The sequence below is a fragment of the Megascapheus bottae genome, chromosome 14 (assembly GCF_031878675.1).
Source record: "Megascapheus bottae isolate mThoBot1 chromosome 14, mThoBot2.hap1, whole genome shotgun sequence".
Lineage (NCBI taxonomy): Eukaryota > Metazoa > Chordata > Mammalia > Rodentia > Geomyidae > Megascapheus > Megascapheus bottae.
Window position 1 is genome coordinate 18702005 of NC_143522.1, and position 19040 is coordinate 18721044.

The 19040-nt window shown below is 36.2% G+C and overlaps 1 non-coding gene across 1 annotated transcript; it reads right to left on the bottom strand.

Moving 5' to 3' along the window:
• Window positions 1-17437: 17437 nt before the first annotated feature.
• On the bottom strand, window positions 17438-17542 carry LOC150054777 (U6 spliceosomal RNA). Its single transcript, XR_016537769.1, has one exon. It is a non-coding gene; the product is annotated as a U6 spliceosomal RNA (small nuclear RNA).
• Window positions 17543-19040: the final 1498 nt, after the last annotated feature.

Below are 19040 nucleotides of genomic sequence, written 5' to 3' on the forward strand. Positions count from 1 at the left end.
ATAATGGTATCAAGCAAAAATCATATGCATGTACATTCTTGAAGTACATGTTTTTAAATATACAAAATAATTGTGAGATTACTGACAGCCCATTAATATTGCATTACTTTTCATTTATGTTCATTTTCCTTATGAGAACATTGAAGTCCAGTCTTAGTATCTGTAAAGAACAATCAAATGTTTGGGAGGGTGGTCATGGGGCTTGAACTCTGGCCTGGGAGCTGTCCCTGAGCTCTTCAGCTCAAGGCTTCATCCCTACCTTTGAGCTATAGCCCCACTTCCCATTTTCTAGTGGTTAATTGGAGATAAGAGTCTCCCGGCTTTGTATTGCCTGGGCAGATCTCAGCCTCCTGAGTAGGTAGGGTTACAAGAATGAGCCACCTTGCTGGCAAGAGCTATCAATTTTTTTTCTGACTAAAGTGATGTCATATTGTCATGTAGATTTTTTAACCTTAGTCCTCTGAAGTAGCTGACATTTTGCATATTTTTATATTTTATAGATATATACTCATATTTACTTCATAAGAGACAATTTGACTCTTTTCTTTCCAGTTGTGGTATGTTTTTAGCCTACATATTATAATTCTAATTATCCCTGCCACTTATGATTACAATACTGACTCACTTTTACCACACTTTGTTAGTCATCCAGGTCTGACATATTACTATTTCTCTATCAATGATTTTTGTAGAGGAATGTGTGACCAGCCCAATGCCAAGACTGAGCCTACTCTACATACACTGCATAACACTAACCCTCACCTTGTGGTGAGGTGATATCATGTGATGCAGTTTACTTCAGGAAAGAAGATTGTCCTAGTAGTCGAGCCCTCACATAAAACCCTTTTATTATTTTTGAGTTAGTATGCATTTGTAATATAAGGAGCTATTACAATGTTTTATGCAAACTGAATTTGAAAATTAGGGGGAAGGGATGAATTCAAACATCTTTGAATTCTTCTGCAATTTGGATTTTGTTTAGATTTCTTTCATTAATGTCATTGCTCTGAATAGGTGTTTTACTACTAACTTGTATGGATATAGTAGGAGTGGACTATATATATATATATACATATATATATATATAGAGAGAGAGAGAGAGAGAGAGAGAGGTGTTACATTCCTTATAAAACTTAAGGAAAAATTTTGACAAGATTTTATCTTTCAAGTGAGAAAGTTTGAATGAATCATTGCTATATATTTCTAGTTTGAATATTTCTAATCCATTAAATGCAAAGCTCATCATATGACAACTGTCAGCAATGCACATATCATTTTCTCCCTGGTGCCTTCTTCCTGCCTACTCTCAAGGAATTACCAAAAAATCTTCTGTTCTTCAGTATTGAGTTTGAAGAGACTGTCTTTCTGACTTGACTCAAAAAAGAAAGAATATTGTCATTCCAAGAGATGAAGGAATTTAAGAGTCAATTTACTAGTATATTCAGAAGAATTCAATGAAAAAAGTAAATGATGTCATTTTCGTCCTAAAAATCAGACCAAAATATTGAATTGTTGCATTTGCAATAATTGTAAATAATTGAGCAATTTTATTAGATTGTATGGGTGTTAGTTTTTATCCTTTTTTAGTATTGAGATTTATAGAGGCAAATCAATGTTTACTTTTATTTTTTCTGCTCTATTTTATATTATAAATTTGTATTATAATTATATTATGTATTGGATATTACATATTAATTATTCCTCACAACCTTATACATCTCATGAAGAATCCATACAAAACTTCCATTTCTTTGCATAATTATTTTTATATGTGTTCAATGTAAGTATAGATATCAAAGGTGATGTGAAGTATGAGAGAATAAAAGTATATTTGATAACTATATTTTGATAATCTCTCTCTCTCTCTCTTTCTTCTTCTGATACTGAGGATTGATCTCCAGGCATGGGTGTTCTTGAGCTTTTTTTATTTTTTTGTTCGAGCTGATTTTCTAGCAATGGAGCTACAGCTCTCCAGCTGTCTTTTTGGTAATTAATTGGAGATGAGAGTCTGATAGACTTTCCTGTTGCCAGGGCAGGCTTTGAAACATGATCCTGAGATCTCATCCTCCTGAATAACTAGAACTAGAGTTATGATCCACTGGCACCCCCACCCACATTCACTTTTATTTTTCAAGTATTTCTTCCTCCACCAACTCAATAGCATTGCCAAAAAGAGAGCATATTAAAATACATTAGATTTGTGAAATCTACTGTATTCTGTTGATTTGAGTAAAAATAATTAATGTTAATAAAATGATTCAGAGTTCCACATCATTTTTTATGGAGGATTTCTTAATTGCCTCAAAACATTTTGGAGACGCAAATTACTTTCTCCATATTTTTCAATCTTCCATTTGTCTGTCCCAGTATGATCAGTTCTTCAAATGTTGAACTTCCTGGTAAATACTGGGACTGCCCTTTGATTCATAAAATTTCACTAACTTGGGTTATCTAAAGCACTGCACCAGTATTGGTTCCAGAAATTTGATCTATATAGGAAATTGCTGAAGAATATTTTGCTGACAGTGTCTTTTATCAAGAACAAATGAACTGGAAATAGGCGCGCACACACACACACACACACACACACACAAATCCTTCCCACTTTACATCATGAACAGAGCTCAGAAAATACTTTGAAATGACTAGAGACTACCACAATGAAGTACTGAAGTCTTTCCCCAAATCAATCAAACAAACAAGTAACTTTCTGGGTCAAGGAAAGTCTGTCTAATGTTTTGGAAGAAAGAGCTCCAAGCCTTTTATTACCAAATTTTTTTCTGTAAATTTTATCATTAAAATATGAAAGAGTCAAGCAATTATTTCATAGAAGACCCTCTCATAAAACTCATTTATGTAAAAATTTTCATAAAGGTCTTTTCCTGAGTAAAAATAATAAGGCTCATAACTGACAGATGTCAGCAATCTGTCATCTTTTTATATAGCAAAAATTGAGGCTGCTGGATTATAATCATTGTGTGATTTGATTCACCAACATTTTGTAGAAGATGCTAGTATATAGGAAAATTCATAGGACATACACAAACTTAAGAAGACTTTATAACAAATATGATTTTGCCACATATCAACATTTTAGAATAATTTGTTCTCATGAGCTTATTTGATATTTGGCTTAAATAATTTAGAAAACCATGAAAGATGGATCATTTGAAAATTTAAAAACATTATCTCACTTCCCTGTCCAAACAAAACCAAGCTTCAACATGATAGAGTTAAATTTCATGATTAAAAATCTCACTGGAAGCTGGGCAAGGTGGCTCATGCCTGTAATCCTAGCTACTCAAGAGGCTGAGATCTGAGAGGATCAAGGTTCAAAGCCAGCCCCAGCAAAAAAGGACTTGAGAATTTTATCTTCAATTAACCGCTAGAAAACGGGAAGTGGGGCTTGGCACAATGGTAGGTTGGTAGCCTAGAGTTGAAGAGCTTAGAGACAACACCTAGTCCCAGGGATAGGACCCTAGCCTTGAGCTGAATTGCTCAGGGACAGCACCCAGGTTGAGTTCAAGCACCATGACTCAGTTTAAAAAAAAAAAAAAAAAAAAAAAAAAAAAAAAAAAAAAACAACCCTCACAGGGTATTTAAATTATAAGATCATTTTCATCTTTAGCCTAGTGAATGTCTCCTGAATTTTATTTTATTTATTTACTTATTTTGGGGTGCTTGGGGCTTGAACTTGGCCTGGTCCCTATTCCTGAGCGTTTCAGCTCAGAGGGGCCAAAAATGAAAAGGAGAATGGGCATATGTGCCAGGACATGAAAATGCTAAATTCAAATCAAAATGCTTCATAATTTACTGATTATTTTTCTTTTTTCATATAATTTTTATTGTACTTAATAGAAGGGTTACATAATATTTGCCAGATAGATGGCCCATTAATTCCCATACATTGATACCCTTTCACATGTCTTGGTCCCCATTTCCCTCCCCCCACCCCTCATCTTGTTTTCCCTCGTTCCCTATCCAATTTCAAATAACCAAATACAAATATATCTGATATATCAGGTAACAAAGTGAAATACTCTAACAACATGAGGTAACCAAGGGACAGCAAAAGAGATTAGAGATAACATAGTACCTTAAGGACAACAATCATTCATTATATGGCTTATGTTTCTATATCCTAGAGATCCTTTCATTTAGTGTCCTACTATATGGCCTTTTGTATCAAGATTTTGCTCTAATGCAAATCTCTGCTAGGAGAGCCCGAGGTTTCTACTGATTATGACAAATGAGGGAAACCATTCAGCCCATGTCCTTTGAGTCTGGCTTACTTCACTTAATATGATCTTTTCTAAGTCTTTCCATTTTCTAACAAATGGGGCAATGTCATTCTTTCTGACAGCAGCATAGAATTCCATTGTGTACAAATGCCACATCTTGTTGATCCACTCATCAACTGAGGGACATCTAGGTTGGTTCCATATCTTTGCTATGGTAAATAGTGCTGCAATGAACATTGTTGTGCTGGTGGATTTAGTATGTCTTTGTTTCTGGATGATTGGGTAAATGCCAACTAGTGGAATTGCTGGGTCATAGGGGAGCTCTATGTTTATTCTTTTGAGGAACTGCCATACTGCTTTCCATAGTGATTGAACGAGTTTGCACTCCCACCAACAGTATAGTAATGATCCCTCCTGGCCATATCCTCTCCAGCATCTGTTGATATTAGTTTTCTTGATCCTGGCCATTCTGACTGGTGTGAGGTGGAATCTTAGAGTTGTTTTGATTTGCATTTCTTTTATGACCAGAGATGTTGAGCATTCCTTCATGTGTCTATAGGCCATTTTTGTTCTTCTTCAGAGAAGACTCTAAATCTTTGGCCCATCTTTTAATGTGCTGGTTGTTACTTTGGAGATTAGTTTTGGAGTGATTCCATTTTTTGAGCTGTTGATATATTTTAGATATGAGGCCTTTGTCTGTTGTATGGTAGGTGAAGATCTTCTCTCACTCTGTAAGCTTCCTATTTAGTTTACTAGCTATGTCCTTTGCCCTACAAAAGCTCTGCAGTTTAATGCAGTCCCACTTATCCAGCCTTTCTCTGAATTGTTGTGATTCTTGGTCCTTATTAAGAAAGTTCTGACCTGTGCCAAGGAGGTCTAGTGTATATCCTATTCTTTCTTGTAAAGTTTTCAGTGTGTTGGCTTTTACCTCCAGGTCTTTGATCCATTTGGAGTTGATTCTAATGCAGGGTGACAAAGAAGGATCCAACTTTAGTTTTCTGCAGGTGCTTAACCAGTTCTGTCAGCACCACTTGTTGAAGAGGCTGCCTTTCTTCCATTCTAGTTTTTTTTTGGCTCCCTTGTCAAAGATTAGGTGGCCATAGATCTGTGGTTTAACATCTGGGTCTTCAGTTCTATTCCATTGGTCTTCTTGTGCCAGTACCAAGCGGTTTTGATAATTAGATCTCTGAAATAGAGTCTAAAGTTTGGTATTGAAATTCCTCCTGCACTGTTCTTTCTGCTAAGAAGTGTTTTTGCTATGTGGAGTCTTTTATTATTCCATATGAAATTTTGGTTTGCCTCTTCTATTTCTTTAAAGAATGACATTGGGATATTGATAGGTATTGCGTTGAATTTGTAGATAGCCCTTGGCAAGACTGTCATTTTCACAATATTGATTCTTCCAATCCAGGAGCATGGGAGGTTTTTCCATTTCCTCAGTTCTGCTTTAATTTCCTTTTTCAAGGTTTTAAAGTTTTCATCAAAAAGGTCCTTTACATTCTTAGTTAAGCTAATTCCTAGGTACTTTATTTTCTTTGAGGCCATTGTGAAAGGAGTTGCTTTCCTGATTGTTGCCTCATTCCTCTCACTGTTGGCGTAGAGGAAGGCAATTGATTTTTGAGGGTTAATTTTATACCCTGCTACCCTTCCAAAGTTTTGAATCTGCTCAAGAAGCTTGGGAGTAGAGTCTATAGGATTCTTTAAATGCAGGATCATGTCATCTGCAAAGAGGGAAAGTTTTACTTCCTCTTTCCCGATTTGGATCCCCTTTATGCTTGCTTCTTGCCTTATTGCACTGGCTAGGAATTCTAAAACTATGTTAAAGAGGAGTGGAGAGAGTGGGCACCCTTGTCTCATTCCTGAGTTTAGAGGGAATAGCTTTAGCTTTTCGCCATTAAGTATAATACTAGCTGTGGTTTTGTCATACACAGCCTTTATTATATTGAGGAATGTTCCATGGATTCCTAGTTTCTCCAGAGCTTTTAACATAAAGGGTGTTGGATCTTGTCAAATGCCTTTTCTGTATCTATTGAGACAATCATGTGATTTTTGTCCCTGCTCCTGTTGATGTGTTGAATTATATTAATTGATTTGTGCATGTTGAACCAGCTTTGCCTCCCTGTGATGAATCCTGTTTGATCATAGTGTATAATTTTTTTGATGAGTTGTTGTAGAAGGTTGGCCAGTATTTTGTTGAGAAGTTTTGCATCGATGTTCATCAAAGAAATAGGTCTATAATTCTCTTTCTTTGATGAAACTCTGTCTGGTTTGGGGATGAGCGATTTTCTGTACTCTCTTTGGACTATAAGATATCTGGAAAATATTTTTATTTTTTTAGATTTTCACTCTTCCTTCATTAAAGTGTAATATATTTTAGAAGTATAATTTTTTAGTAATTAATTTTCCTAACCTCAGCCACTATAGCAAAGAAATAAACTTTGTCATACTAGTCCATATGTTAGAGCATTATTAGGCAGATTAAGTGAAAGAAGATAGTTCTCCAAAATTCCTAATATTAGGATACCTATGTGTTTTAGTGGCATTGTCACTTAGATTTCATCAAGACATGTTTGACAAAAGAATAAAGATATTCAAAACCTTGATACAAAAGGCCATATAGTAGGACACTAAATGAAAGGATTTCTAGGATATAGAAACATAAGCCATATAATGAAAGATTGTTGTCCTTAACGTACTATGTTATCTCTCATCTCTTTTGCTGTCCCTTAGTTATCTCATATTGTTACAGTATCTCACTTTGTTACCTGATATATCAGATATATTTGTATTTGGATATTTGAAATTTGATAGGGAAGGGGGGAAATCAAGATGAGGGGTAGGGGTCGGGGGGAGGTAGGAAATGGGGACCAAGACATGTGAAAGGGTATGAATGTATGTGAATTAATGTGAAAGGGTATGAATATATGTGAATTAATGCACATTCTATGTGGCAAATATCATGTAACCCTTCTATTAATTACAATAAAAATATATGAAAAAGAATAAAGATATTATGACAATAAATGTAAGAGAAAAAAACTTCTGTATTATAAAAGCTTATTCTCACATGTTCTTTACACCTACACCAAATCAACAGTAATTAATTCTTAATTGGTATGACTAAAATACTTGAAAGAATAGATTTAGGATCAATGGAGATATGGAGAAAGGAGGCCAAGAAGAAAATACAAAAGACATCAGTTTCCTATTTCATAATTAAGCCATTACTGGCATTACCACATGAAGACATACTATAGCTATCACTTAGCATAAGGTAGAAGGGTAGTAATTAATTCAAGTCAAAGAAAATGAAGACTAGAAAACTGGTATACATACACACACACACAAATTTGTTTTCCTTCCATTTTGTGGCTTGAACTTAAGATTTGGTCACCGTAACTCTGAATTTTGGGTCAAGATTACTTCTCTCCCACTTGAGCCACAGATATACATCTGGGCTTTTATTTCTTTTGGATTATTGTGGATAAGAGTTCCATATACTTTCCTGTACCATCTGACTTTGAACTGTGATCTTCAGATCTCAGCCTTCAGACTATTTAAGAGTACAGGCATAAAAGATTACCACCATTTTTAAAAATACATTTTTCTCATTCAAACTTTTTCAAAGCTTTATTGATGATTTCGATTTAACACTCCAATTTCCTTCTAACTGTGACTGTATGAATGATAGCAACACTAAACAAATCACAATATTTTGAATAGGAAACAAAATAAGTGAATCTAAAAATGTATTTTGGAAGCTAAGTATTGGTAATACAGAAGAATTATCCTGAAATGTGTTATTAATTTTAAAATACTTTTTTATAGAAATAGCTCTCTTAGAGATATAGCATCTCATATTCAGAGGTATGGGTTTAAAGAGCAAGAAAATTAAATGAAATTCATGACACAAAAACTAAGTATCATCTCACATAATGAGAGAAATTGACAGAATAGTGTAGAAGCAATTAAGAATCTACAAGAAATAAAATATCTATTGACAGATACTAGACAATGATGATAAAGTTATTCCAACTGAAATTGAGAGTACTTATATGCAACAATAATTGCTAATCTATAAGGCTACTGTTGGGATTTATCATCTGTCAGTCAGTGTATTGACATACCTTTCTTAGAAAACTTTATATTAAGTTGAGAGGAAAGATAAGTATTGGATTTTCTGACAACTAAATGATGATTTACATTGTTTGAAGACTCTCAAGTTCAGTATAAAAATTCTTAAGCTCAGGGAACAAAAAAGGGGACATTTAAAGAAATTCAGGTATTTGTAGTGAAAAAAAATCATACTTTTAGTAGCTGTTTCCTTGTTGAAATGAGAGCTCTTCCTTATTCCTCCTTGACTAACCTGTTACCTTATGCATCCAAGTTTTATTTTTTATTGTTGTATCAATAAGATGAATTCTAGGGCCTCATGCATGTTAGGCAAGCCCTCTAATACTTAGCCACATGTTTAGATCTTACCTATTTCAAGTCAGAAGAAAGGGAGTCAGTTATTCCTTGGTCATCAGTATAGTGAATTCATTTTGTGAAATAACATCAGTGCGTGTGAAACACTGTTGATTATTTCTCTTACATGCAAAATCAACTAAGGGATTCAGAAGAAAAGGAGAGTCAGTTATTCTTTCATCTTCAGTGTAGTGAATTCATTTTGTGGAACAGCATCAATACATGTGAAACACTGTTGATTATTTCTCTTAGATGTAAAATTGGCTAGGGGATTCAGCATTTCTGTGCCATTCTGTTTTAATATCATTTTCCATAATAACAAGAAAAGATTGACTAATTAAAATATACAGTATGTCTTTTTCACCAAGTTGTCTCTTGTTATTTAAAAAATGTGTATACACAAAATTAATATCTTCATTTTGTAACTTTCCAAAAGATTCAAATAATACTGTATTGCATATTTGCTTTAACAGAACATAACAGTTCATTTTCTTTGAAAACAACATTTCTCTATTGTTTTCCATCACAGGATGGATATTTCAGTTTTGGGAAAGATAAATTTTTAATATTAGTTTTTAAAATTAGGATAATTCTAATTATTGCATATCTGATTTTTCTACAAAAATTTGAGTTATAATCACATCCAAACTTAGTGAGTTTTCATCATTTGTAAAAGTGACACTTACAGAAATATTAGCCACTATTTAAAGCTTATTTATGTAATGAATCTCATGATCAATGAGTTATCCAGTAAATTTCTTAACATTGATTTCAAAGACTTTGCAATGCTATCCTATGAAATATTTATATCAGTCACTGCAGTAGAGCAAATTGCTGATTTAAAATCTGTCAGGTTAAATCTCATTACCAATTAGAAGTACAGAATCAGTTATAATAAATTATGCCTACTGTAAATATTTGTTCAGTAAAATTGTAACAGAGATATTGAAAAGACAGTATGTTTGAAATGAACTTTACAACTTGGGAGGAGATGGGGGAGGAAAGGTGAGTAGAACAAAAGAAGGGAAGAGGTAACAATATTCAAGAAATAATGTACTCACTACTTTGCAACTGTAACCCCTCTATATATCACTGTGATAATAAAATTTAAATAAAAATCACAAACAAGTTTTAACTATTAAACAATTCAACAAAAATAAATGTGTTCATTATATAAAATATAAACAATTGTGCAAAAAGCATGTATAATTATTTTTTAAAAATAAAATTTCTCACATCAGTGCATGTGTCGGGGTCCTTCATCCCCAGTCCCTCTTGAGGAGGGATGGGAAAAACACACCCAACCAGTCCAAGCCGAGAGAGGAGAGGGCCCACTGTCCTCCCGCACTCCGCCTTGCTTCTCCGGAGCACGAACAGAAACGCCACGCAGCTTCATCAAGGCAGGAATCTCTCTCTAAAACTCCCCTCCTTATATTGAGTGCGGGAGCCTATCAGCACAACAGGTGGGCAGGATAAAGAGGTCCACTTGTTTACCCCTACTACAGGTCTCAGCAGAAAGTTATTAGAATGGCGTTACTCGGCCCCCAATATCTCCCCCATTTTTATCTTAAATAAGACAAAACTTAGTATATGTGGGGCTACCACCATATTAGATCGGCTGTGCCTGTCTTAGGTGTCTCCAAGCTCATTAGTCTTCTTACTCATCATGGGATCACCAAGTCCTTTTTACTTGACTCTTAGGTTGATAGGTACTTGGCTTCTGTCTTAGGTTGATAGGCTAATAGCTGGGACTTTCCTGTCTTTGACTACCAGCCGTCTAAGCAAATCAGACCTGAGGGGATGCACCTATTTCCATGGGAGCAGATGCCTGTCGCATTAGTATTCACTTTCTGCGTTGATTTTGTAGGCAGGCAATAGACATATTAGTGCATAAAAACAAATCCAAACTGATCAATCCCAAAATAGTGTCAAGATAACAATCACCCAAAGTTAGAATATTGTCATTTCTACACATAACCATTCCAGTCCTCACATTCAAAGCATTCTCTGTAGGAACCACAGTGGCAAGGACAATACTCGCAGCAGTAAGGGCAGGAAAATACCAAAGTCTCTTTTACTGATGAGCGGGAAAGCATTCTCCTCCTCCTGTACAGGCACTAGCATATACTGAGTGGCTCTGACTACAACAGAGAAAATAGGGAAACATTCCAACATTAACTAAGAAAACAACATTCACACAAGCCATAGGGAATAGCAGGGCAATGGAAGAATTAGAGGAGTCTTCCAGTCTCCGCCTTTTTGTTTTCCAAAAAGGACTCTGGTCTCTTCATTTTCTGTAACTTCAAGCTGACTCAGGGACGTCGTCTCTATATTTTGTCAGGGACTTTAAAAAGCTTTAATCTATTACAGAGCTATAATTCTCAAAACAGCTTGGTACTGGCACAGGAACAGGCCTGAAGACCAATGGAATAGAACTGAGGACCCAGATATTAAACCACAAACCTATGGCCACCTAATCTTTGACAAGGGAGCCAAAAAAATAGAAGAAAGACAGCCTCTTCAACAAGTTGTGCTGGCAGACCTGGCTAAGCACCTGCAGAAAACTAAAGCTGGATCCTTCTTTGTCACCTTGCACTAGAATTAACTCCAAATGGATCAAAGACCTGGAGGTAAAAGCTGACACACTGAAAACTTTACAGGAAGGAATAGGAGATACACTAGGCCTCCTTGGCACAGGTCGAAATTTTCTTAATAAGGACCAAGAATCACAACAAATCAGAGAAAGGCTGGATAAGTGGGACTGCATTAAACTGCAGAGCTTTTGCAGGGCAAAGGACATAGCTAGTAAACTAATCAGGAAGCCTACAGAGTGGGAGAAGATCTTCACCAACCAAACAACGGACAAAGGCCTCATATCTAAAATATATCAACAACTCAAAAAATTGAATCACTCCAAAACTAATCTCCAAAGTAACAACCATCCCATTAAAAAATGGGCCAAAGACTTAAAGAGAGTCTTCTCTGAAGAAGAAACAAAAATGGCCTATAGACACATGAAGGAATGCTCAACATCTCTGGTCATAAAAGAAATGCAAATCAACTCTAAGATTCCACCTCACTCCCGTTAGAATGGCCAGGATCAGGAAAAGGAATGACAACAGATGCTGGAGGGGATGTGGCCAGGAGGGATCACTACTACACTGTTGGTGGGAGTGCAAACTCATTCAACCACTATGGAAAGCAGTGTGGCAGTGCCTCAAAAGGCTAAACATAGAACTCCCCTATGACCCAGCAATTCCACTACTTGGCATTTACCCAACCATCCAGAAACAAGGACATACTAAACCCACTAGTACAACAATGTTCATTGTAGCACTATTCACCATAGCAAAGATATGGAACCAACCTAGATGTCCCTCAGTTGATGAGTGGATCAACAAGTTGTGGTATTTGTACACAATGGAATTCTATGCTGCTGTCAGAAAAAATGACATCGACCCATTTGTTAGGAAATGGAAAGACTTAAAAAAAATCATATTAAGTGAAGTAAGCCAGACTCAAAGGAACTTAGGCTCAATGGTTTCCCTCATTTGTCATAATCAGTAGAAACCTTGGGCTCTACTAGCAGAGATTTGCAATAGAGCAAAATCTTGATACATAAAGCCATATAGTATGAAGCTAATTGAAAGGACCTCCAGGATATTGAAACAAAAGCCATAAAATGAATGATTGTTGTCCTTAATGTACTATGTTGTCTCTCATCTCCTTTGCTGTCCCTTGGTTATCTCATACTGGTATAGTATCTCACTTTGTTATCTGATATATTGAATTTATTTGTATTTGGATATTTGAAATTTGATAGGGAAGGGGGGAAAACCAAGACGGGTGGGGGATGTGGGGGGGAGGGAAACGGGTACCAAGACATGTGAAAGGGTATCAATGTATGTGAATTAATGCACTTTCTATCTGGCAAATATCATGTAACCCTTTTACTAATTACAATAAAAAAAAAAAAAAAAGCTTTAGCCTGTTTTCCACTATTCTGAATACGAGCACAGGCTTTCTAAATTCTCTTTCTCAAGTCTGCGCTTTTCACCTGTTCTTAAACTGTTTACTCCCATATAGAGTTAGATTTACCTTTCACACACACATTCGTGGTCGTTCCGGTCTGAACCCATTCGGTTCTATTCTAAAATCTCTTTCATTGAAAAATAGAAAATAGGCCTCGCCCTCAGCGAGGTAATTTTTTTTTTTTGACATTTCATTAGAAAATAGGCCTCGCCCTCCACGAGGTAACCATTAGCCTCGCCCTACTGCTCTGGCCAGAGACTCCCGAGAGGTTCCTCCCTTTCTGGGACATTGCCTCGCCCTCCACGAGGTTCCTCCCCAAGTGACCTGCGCTTCGGAGGTGATCTGGGAATGATTAAAATCTCTTTCACACACACATTCATTCACTGGTTTAGTCTTTGAGGAGTTTTCTTTCTCCCTGTGTCTTTGTCTTTCTCTTTCCCTATGAGCAATTTCAGCCTGTATTTTTCCTTCAGGTTTCCCTGGCCTTTCAGTCCCCTTTTCATTTCAGGTTTCTCTGGTTTTTCAGTCTGAGTTTTTCTTCTTTGACTTTCTCAGGTAGTTGCTTCCCTTTCTCCTGTTTATCACCTTTTTTTTCTTTTTCTTGCTCTTTGTCCCTCTCTTTCTCCTTGTCTTCCTGTGTTTCTTTTTCCCTGTGAGCGACTTCAGCCTGCATTTTCCCTTCAGGTTTCCCTGGTTGTTCAGTCTTTTTGTGCCTTTCAGGTTTTCTCTGTTTTTTCAGTCTTGCCTCCATGTCTCTCTCACTTGGCTCAACTTCACAGTCGTGCCCCTTTCATGCCCCATTTCATGCCTCTTTCGTGCCCCACGTTGGCTCTTTCATGCCTCTTTCATGCCCCACGTTTGGCGCCAATATGTCGGGGTCCTTCGTCCCCAGTCCCTCTTGAGGAGTGATGGGAAAAACACACCCCAACCAGTCCAAGCTGAGAGAGGAGAGGGCCCACTGTCCTCCCGCACTCAGCCTTGCTTCTCCAGAGCAGGAACAGAGACGCCACTCAGCTTCCTCAAGGCAGGAATCTCTCTCTAAAACTCCCCTCCTTATATTGGGTGTGGGAGCCTATCAGCACAACAGGTGGGCAGGATAAAGAGGTCCACTTGTTTACCCCTACTACAGGTCTCAGCAGAAAGTTATTAGAATGGCATTACTCGGCCCCCAACATGCATGTACATTTTATTGTATATACACTCATTTGTTTATTTGAAATAGGGAAGAGAAAGGGAAAAACAAGATGATTGGGCAGGAGTAAGGGGAGAGAAATTGGGAGAAAACCATGGGAAGGGGTATCATTGTTCAAGAAATAATTTACCCACTCACTAACCTGAACAATGTGACTGTAACCACTCTATACATCACCCAACAATAAAATACAACAACAACAACAATAATAATAATAATAGTAAAAGTTATTTATAGGAAAGAACAACTCAAACTAACTCTTAGAAAATGAGTGAGGCTAGCCTTATTAAGAAACTTAGACCTTAAAGTAAAAAAGGTCATCTTATTTGAAAATAAGTTAGCAAAATTAAAGGCATGGGGCTGGAAGTTAGGCCTAGTGTAGAGTGCTTGCCTAGCATGCACAAAGATTCAATTCCTTGGTACCACATACATAGCAAAAAAGCCAGAAGTGGTGCTGTGGCTCAAGTATTAGAGCTCTGGCCTTTAGGAAAGCCCAAGGACAGTGCTTAGGCCCAGAGTTCAATGCCCAGGACTGGCCAAAAAATACAGTAAAGGGATGAAGTTTTACTAACATTCTTATTGAAAGTCCTTGGACTTAAGCATGTCTTATCTCTTTGGCATTTCATCTTTAATACGATGAGGAAACTATTAGTCAACTGCCACCTATAATATTCATTAGTTAGTTTTTTATGTGGATAATATTTGTCAAGGCCTAGAAATTTCTCTAGTGCCTCTCAAAATGTGTATGTATGGTTATGTATGCATATTTTATTATTTTAATATCAGCAGCATTTGATATAGCAATGTGAATTGTAATTAAATGGTATGCCATAGCAAACATTGTTGAGATGGTATTTTTTGTTTTTGTTTTTGTTTTTCTTTTTCTTTTGCCAGTCCTGGGCTTGAGCTCAGGGCCTGAGCACTGTCCTTGGACTTTCTCAAGGCTAGAGCTCTACCACTTGAGCCTCAGCACCACTTCCAGCTTTTTTCTATGTATGTGGTACCGAGAAATCGAACCCGGGTCTTCATGCATGCTAGGCAAGCACTTTAACCACTAGGCCAAACTCCCGGCCCTGAGATGGTATTTTTAAGTCATCTTGAAAAGTCCTGTCTTCGTAACAATTCTCTGCCCTTGCTTCATTGTTTAGAGGTAGGTCATATGATGACTTCTTATATTGTTTATGCATTTATTTTTTTATAATCCAACTAGATGATGTGTCCTTGAAAATGACCAGCTTCTAGAGAGGCAAGAAATAGCTTTTGAATGAATAAGTCAAACCTGAGGGATTTTTTTTTTTTACTCACATTTGGTTGTACCTCATTATTACCTTAAGTAAGGCATAAGGGGATTCTAGAGATTAACAAATTAATGAGTGAATCCAAGAATGTAGTCAAAATCCATTTGAATCCTGTGAATTCAAATCCCAGATTTGCAAACTACATGTTATCGCCACTCTGATATACTAATAAGATACTTAAACTATTGTGTAAAAATCGTGGGCATTCGGCAGTGTAGTATTTTCAGACACATGAGGAGTGAGCTGGCATGTGGCTCTACTGTAATTTTCAGAAGTTTATTAAACTTTAAGACTAGGCATTGTTTTTGTCTTAGACTGGAGTGAATAACCTCTTTGCATCATAAGTAAGCTCTGGCCTCTTAGTTACCATCAAACCATAAAGGCATAAAATGATAATAATGTCATTATTTATTGAGGGCTCATTACATTTCTGGTTCATGAATTTCAAAATATATTTCATCTTTGCCAATATCCTACTAGGCATCTGGCTGGATTGCTTTAATAATTATCTGCGTGTTCTAACAAACCTAATCGAATAAAGAGATCTTAATCTGTAAACTAGAAAGATCATTACAAAAGACTAACTTTCCAGCATGTAAAAACATTTTGAAAAAAACAAATCAAGTAAAGTAAATCATGTAAATATCCCATTCAAACATATAACAAACAATAATTCCCAACCCATGTGCACATAGGAATGCTGGTTTTGTCACTTAATGAATGAAATAAATCACAACTACATACAACCATAACAATCAATCATTAATCTTAATTCTGAGCAAGAGAAAGGAGACACAAAAATATATCATTGAGATTATTTTTTTCATACAGGCCAAATTAATTTATGGTGTTAAAAGTTCGCAGGGTGATTTCTAGAGGTGATACCATCACCTGACCATTTCCTGGGTCATTTTATATTTTCTTTGTTAACCTGGAAGTTACATTTCCTTAAACACTGTTCTAGTAATTACTAGTTTGTAATGGACACACAAGGAACTTACCCAAACAATATCCATCTTTTGTAAGAAAGTCACCCCAGTTAGATATAGAGATGATGAAGACAGCTGTCACTCTGTGAAGACTATCTGTTTTTCCCCCCATAAAATTCACATATTGCTCATCATCCTTACTGTCAGCCCTAATGAACAGGAGCCTGGAAGACCACAAATGGACAACTCAACCACAAATCACAGGGTTCTAACTGCTTTGACAAAACAGTAATATATTAATCTCCTTATAAACTAGCCATATGTACCTTCACTTTGGCATGAAAAGGATTTAAAATCTTAGGTTTCACAGCTAACTGCAAAAGATTTATTCATAGTAGTATCACAGCCAGGTTGGGTAGGAACTCTTTCTATATTTATCCATCTTTTCCTTCCAGACATATTCATAGTGCATTATTTCACAATATATTCACAATTCACATATTGAATATTCTTCCTGGAGAGATCTGATTGATCCCTTAGCAATTTCTTTTTACTTTCTTAGTAAATGTTTTTTAAATCTGGATGAAGTTGAAATTTAATATGTCCATTTCTCTCTCTTGTCTCTTTGTTTTCTAAGATATGTATCTACTCATATGCAGTACTTCTCTCTCTAAGATATGCATCTGTATAGACATAGTACAACTTGAGTAGTCTCACCTCTCCTATCATTCAGCATTCCATGACCACTTACTCCTCCATCAGTCACATCAAGTCTCCTATTTTCTTCTTCACATGTTTGCATCAAGGTTGATTTTTAACTTTTTGCATAGATTTGTCTTCAAATTCACCAAATACATTTCTTTTTATTTTATTTTATTTTATTTTATTTTGCCAGTCGTGGGCTTGGGCTCAGGGCCTGAGCACTGTCTCTAGATTTTCTCAAGGCTAGGGCTCTACCACTTCTAGCTTTTTGCTATGTATGTGGTACCGAGGAATCGAACCCGGGTCTTCATCCATGCTAGGCAAGCACTCTACCATTATGCCAAACTCCCGGCTCTACATTGCTTTTTATTACTGCGTTTATTCAACTTTTCATCTTTCCTCTCGTTCTAGCCCCTCCCCATTCATTTTTAATATTCTTTTTTTCAACTATCTGATAATAGATCGATGTAGTTGCACCATGAAATGTCACTACTGTATATCCTACACTTGAATCATCCCCTGGGTATAATTGCATCAGAACTTGTGTTTGAAGTCCAAGATCTATATATGAAAAGAAAAAACGTAGATTATTTCAGGAGTTTGTGTGCCATCCTGGCACAAGGCCCATTCAAGTCTTCTCGGTATAGTTCCAGTTTCAGTACATGTACTGCCTATGCCAGCTTGGAAGTTCTAATTTTTGGTTATCAAATTATTGGATATTTCTTTTATGAAACTGTCCACTACTGAAAGAACTCAGTAAATTGTATATTTGTAAACTTTTTTATGTTTCCAAACTTACTTTAGACTTAAATATTCATTTAAAAAAACTGATTCCTGGAATGAGAAAATTATTTATTACAAAATCAGATTTTAGTCTCACAATGAATGCAAACAAGTTATTTCTACTTTGAGGAAAATATTTAACATTTTATCTGTGAAATCTATGGATCATTTTCATTAAATTTTTCATAACAGAAGTTGTATATTATTGTAAAGATTGTAAGGATCACAAACCTTTTAAATGTACTTTATAATATCATTTGTAGAATATTTACTTCCAATTAAAAATATAATGAATGTATTTTCTCTAAAAAATCAATTACTATTTCAGGCTATGATTGAAAATAAAGACTGAGACAATGGAACATAAGACACAATATAAATTCCTAGGCTCTTCATTCACCAATTACTTAGTAAGAATGATATTGAAGTATGAAGCAAGATGTCACAAAGTGAAATGCGAACTAATACAAGTTCTATATGAGTCTAGTAGGCAGAATGGTGGTTTTCAAATTTATCATGTATCTGATATTTGGATCCTGTGAACATTGCTTCACATAGAAGAATGGAATATGAAACTAGATCACTTATGTGTGAGAGAGGAGTTTATGTAGAGTATGACATTTCTCTCTTTCTACAAGAAGGGAAATGTCTACACATACGCTGTGTGCATCTGTGTATGTGTATGTGGGGGTGGGGAGGTTGTGTGTATGCCCAGGCATGCACATGACTTGACGTGTGATATTTGAAGATATAGTTGACACCAGTCTCACTGGGTATTTGTAGTCACTCCAGGGGACTTTCTTTAGTAATGGAGGTCAGTCTCACTGGCTTAATAATATGTCATGATTATCATTATTTCCCAGTATAACACCTGGACAACCAAACACTTTTGATCTTCCCTGTTTGGTAACATAACCATGTTACCTCTCGTGCTTGACAGAAGTCATGCAGTTCTGCGTTCCTCCAGTGAGAAGGACCTTGAGGAACTCCTGTTGGGAAACCAACATGATATTTTTGCTCATATTGATTTTTTTATCCACAAAATTTCATTTTATAAACTGTCACTGAAAAGAATAAAAAAACCCTTAAAAATTCTACACATGTTTCTCAAGGACAAGGTACTCCAGATTTGAAAGAACTGACATCTTCTCATACCAGTCCTGTGTCACCAACAGCACCCTTCCTCACTCCTGCTAAATCACCTGCCACAGTGCAGGACAGAATTCTGCCACAGGAAAGATAGAAAGTGTGTATGCGTGCGTGCGTGCGTGCGTGCGTGTGTGTGTGTGTGTGTGTGTGTGTGTGTGTTTCCCCCAGGAAACAATTTTGGTATCCAAATAATGAACACCTATTAGTTATCTTTATTTTATTTTACTTTTCTCATTGCTTGTACTTT